Consider the following 4,544-nt stretch of genomic DNA (forward strand, 5'->3'; position numbering starts at 1 on the left):
GGCAGACCCGGCCCCCCCCCCATACATAGAGAAAGCCAGCACAGGTGGACCCACGGCTTGAAGCAGAGCCACCCGCTCAAGCCCTGCTGAGATCAGCTGACTGGCACCCACGCTGCTGACCCGTGAGCATGAGAAGGAACGCTTATCGGGGCACGCCGTTGAACTTGGGGGTGATTTGTTGTGAAGCATTATTGTGGAACTCCCCGACTCATACAGCCGTGATTCTTCTATCCCCCACCCACCCACCCACGCTCACAGCACGGCATCAGGTACCGAGTGAGGGGAGGGGGGGAGACTCGAGTTTATTGCGGAGCTTAGGTTGTGTCCAGAGAGTGGAAAAGTGCCTTGGGCAAGCAAGCGAGGGGCCTCCGGGGAATGGAAGGGGGTCGTCACAGCCCGAAGAGTGGCCTCTAGTCAGTTTGTGGTGTTGTCGCCAGTGTTTATAGGCTGACTGGGAATGAATAGCACGTCTGGAAGTCTATAAATGCTAGGGCGTGCCAACCCAGGAGACATATGGTCAGGACAATCCCCAACCAGGCCAGGGGGTATAGCTCAGGGGTAGAGCATTTGACTGCAGATCAAGAGGTCCCCGGTTCAAATCCGGGTGCCCCCTGCTGGCACATTCCTTTATTGCCAAACGCACAGTGGATTTCTTGACGTCGCATGCTGTGACTGGAAATATCTTCCTCATCAGTGGTGTCCGGACCGTGGTACTTTTCAGGCATCTCCTGAGGCGTGTGGAGGGAAGGGTAGGTTGACTCTGCAGCCCCAATCCTTCACCTCTCTCTGTGTCCATGCTTGCTTGTTCTGCGCTGACTTCTCGGTCTCCCCCCAGAGGCGAGAGGGCCCCGAACCCACTTTGCTCTGGGCTCGGCCTCACGGATCAATCAGTCGGGACCAGTCGGGAGACAGAAACCACACAGTACTTTGAACACAGGAGGTTTAGTAGAAAGGATCAGTATGCCATGGAAGGAGAGTACACACAAGGCTTCCAAGGGAGGTCAGAAGGATGCCCTAGGAGTGAGGGACCCAAGCAAACACCAGTTTCCAAGGAGAGACCCTCCCCGGAGCAACGGTGCCAGCCTCAGAGGGAAGGCGTGGGTGCGGCCCACCCACTGGTCTCCCCCACCGCCCCTGGTCACAGCCGTCAGGTGAGCAGAAAGCAAGCTGCCCGGACGAGTCACTCAGCAACGGCAGGTCTGGAGCTGCGGGAGGGAGGCGGGCTGAGGCTGGTCGGCAGGGGGCGGTCACGGGCCTGGTTGGGTCTGCCAGGTCGCCGAGGGTCTTCATTCCGTGGGTGTGTGCCAGGGGCAGAGCACCACCACGTGAGGGCACCACTGACCAACACCGTAGCCAGGGGTGGGGAGGAAGAGCAGAAACAGCAGGGGTGTGGAGGAGGGCGAGGAGCCCCCTTTCCCCCGGGTGAGCTCTCCAGCGCCCTCTACTGGAAACGGGAGCCCTGTGCTCCCTGAAAGGAGCCACAGCAGGAGAACGTGCTCCGTCATCGCACGGCAGGTGCGGAAGGAAGGGGGAACTGGAGGTGACAGCCAACAGGTGGATAACCGGCAAACGTTGTGACTTGCCCTGACCAACGCGACGTCAGCGGATGTGATGCAAGCGGGAGCTTCGGATCGGCTGGCGAGGTCGGGTGGGCCTTCAGGCACTTCCGCCATTGCTATGAGATGAGCACCCTGAGAGCTCTGCCCTTTCACCCCGGGCCCCAGAGTGAACACGCGTGGCCCGACCCTGAGCCCAATTCGTCCCAGGTGCCAAGGCCAGCGGGGCCCGCAGCTTGAAGCCGACCCATCCAGCCGGGCCCCGCCGATCTCAGCTGATTCACGTTCAACACACAGTGCCACGGGCACGAGAACAAATGCTCAGGGTTGTGTCACTGGTTTGGGGGGGTGGCTTGTTACTAGGAGTAATATTGCCACTTACTGAAACCGATATCTCCATGGGGAGCCCTGACGAAACAAATGCCTCAACCACACGGCGTGGCGGCACGAGGAAGCAGCCGTGGTCGGGCGAGCCGGGAAAGCCATCCGGGAAAAGGCTGAAGAAACTATTGTGACGGGGATGCACGAGGGTGGCCGAAGAGAAGCTGAAGGCGGAAAGTCCGCTTCAAGTGGTCGACCTGGGGGAGGACATTTCTAGGTCAGACGTCGAGCACATGAGCCGTTCTTTACAGGCTGCTTTTGGAAAGGTACTACGAGAACGACAGGACTCCAGAAAAGAACGGGCTGGTTCGTAAACAGAATAGAGGGGCGTTACAGGTAGCCGAGAGATTGCATAGCTGGGGCAATGAGACCGTTCCCTCCAGGACAAAGGCGACGCCACGACTGCATCGGTTTAGGAGGGAGGCAAAAGGCAGAAGGTTCCGGATAGATGTGGCATGGGGGGACAGAACAAGTCACCTGTGTGGCAGGAATGTGCTTTATGAAGAGCACCTGAAGATGGAAGGTGCTGGCACGTAGGTCCTCTCGGTTGGATCAAAGTGTTCTTAGGCCGATGAGAGACGTGGTCCCAGAGAAATGGGATGTGCCCAGGTACTTGCAGCTGTGCTGACAGGAGAGCCTGTGTCAAAAGAATGTGGCAGGCTCGGGCTTTGGAAAATACAATACATAGGAATCCCCCAGATTTCTCTGCAGCACTGTATTGGCGACAGCATTAACATCCTGGAGCAAAGAGACTGCGACGGACTGTTCCAGTAAAGAGACCTCTGGGCCTCTAACACGCTAGGGGAGGGAAGCAAGCCGAGGGGACCGCTCAGCCACCTGAAAGGACACGCTCGGCTTTTGCAATGGGCTCTGCAGAGAGTGCGAAGTGGGACGATGGAACAGGAAGACATCAAGGAGGGTGGAGCCAAGGGTCCCGTCGAACCAGGGACCGGGAGCCACAGTCAGGAGCAGAACCAGGGCTTGATCAAGGATCATTTCTACTCCTGGGGGATGCTTGTTATTGGGGAACTCGGAGCTTGGTGGTGGTTTGTTAATGGCACAACATTATTGAGCCCAGGCTGGCAGACACCGAAATGGCCATCTAGAAGGGGCCTCCTGCGGCTGTCACCACAGGGAACAAAGGACATGGCCACTTGTACTTAGCATTTGGATTTCTGTCAGCCAGTGTCTGTGACTGCGCATGCTTCCCACCTTGCCCAGTCTTTGAATGTAAATGTCTATTGCAACGAGCCAGCCTCTGCTGCACGATCGGATCCGGGTGGTGGGACGAGCAGGAATCTTGTCTTTGGAGCTCCTAGGTCTCTGGATAAGGAGAATCCTCCCCTGGATTAATGTGGATCCCAAGACCCTGCACTTTGTCTGATTGAATGAGGCTTTGGGCGGCTTGGGGGCAGCGGTGAATGTATTTTGCCTGTGGGAGAGATGGAAATAACTCTGAGCAGGATCAGAGACCCTGGGAGATGGCAGGTTTGCCCCCCCCCACCATACTTCATTTATCCCTGTACCTGAGCCCTTTCCCACGAGACTTTTCAGGTCGTCCCGTTAGCGGTGGGGCGGGCATCCCTGCCCTTGACATAGGGCTAAGACCTGTGACTTGCTTTCACCTGTGAGGTACCAGCCCATGGGCCAGGAGCACAGACTTGAAAGCTGCTTGCAGAGTGGGGCTTCCCTTTGGCATTTCTGCCATCGCCGTGAGAAAAGTGTGCCCTGCCAGCTGCTCCTCCTCCGGCCTGGACCCCGGCGTTCACATCTGTGGGGCAGACCCGGCCCCCCCCCCATACATAGAGAAAGCCAGCACAGGTGGACCCACGGCTTGAAGCAGAGCCACCCGCTCAAGCCCTGCTGAGATCAGCTGACTGGCACCCACGCTGCTGACCCGTGAGCATGAGAAGGAACGCTTATCGGGGCACGCCGTTGAACTTGGGGGTGATTTGTTGTGAAGCATTATTGTGGAACTCCCCGACTCATACAGCCGTGATTCTTCTATCCCCCACCCACCCACCCACGCTCACAGCACGGCATCAGGTACCGAGTGAGGGGAGGGGGGGAGACTCGAGTTTATTGCGGAGCTTAGGTTGTGTCCAGAGAGTGGAAAAGTGCCTTGGGCAAGCAAGCGAGGGGCCTCCGGGGAATGGAAGGGGGTCGTCACAGCCCGAAGAGTGGCCTCTAGTCAGTTTGTGGTGTTGTCGCCAGTGTTTATAGGCTGACTGGGAATGAATAGCACGTCTGGAAGTCTATAAATGCTAGGGCGTGCCAACCCAGGAGACATATGGTCAGGACAATCCCCAACCAGGCCAGGGGGTATAGCTCAGGGGTAGAGCATTTGACTGCAGATCAAGAGGTCCCCGGTTCAAATCCGGGTGCCCCCTGCTGGCACATTCCTTTATTGCCAAACGCACAGTGGATTTCTTGACGTCGCATGCTGTGACTGGAAATATCTTCCTCATCAGTGGTGTCCGGACCGTGGTACTTTTCAGGCATCTCCTGAGGCGTGTGGAGGGAAGGGTAGGTTGACTCTGCAGCCCCAATCCTTCACCTCTCTCTGTGTCCATGCTTGCTTGTTCTGCGCTGACTTCTCGGTCTCCC

General features: G+C 57.6%; 2 non-coding genes across 2 annotated transcripts; both read left to right on the top strand.

Moving 5' to 3' along the window:
- The first annotated feature begins 541 nt into the window (after positions 1 to 541).
- TRNAC-GCA (transfer RNA cysteine (anticodon GCA)) lies at positions 542 to 613 on the top strand. The gene has a single exon. It is a non-coding gene; the product is annotated as a tRNA-Cys (tRNA).
- A 3,642-nt stretch (positions 614 to 4,255) lies between these two features.
- TRNAC-GCA (transfer RNA cysteine (anticodon GCA)) lies at positions 4,256 to 4,327 on the top strand. The gene has a single exon. It is a non-coding gene; the product is annotated as a tRNA-Cys (tRNA).
- The last annotated feature ends 217 nt before the right edge of the window (positions 4,328 to 4,544 follow it).

Source organism: Cynocephalus volans, chromosome 6 (genome assembly GCF_027409185.1).
Source record: "Cynocephalus volans isolate mCynVol1 chromosome 6, mCynVol1.pri, whole genome shotgun sequence".
NCBI lineage: Eukaryota > Metazoa > Chordata > Mammalia > Dermoptera > Cynocephalidae > Cynocephalus > Cynocephalus volans.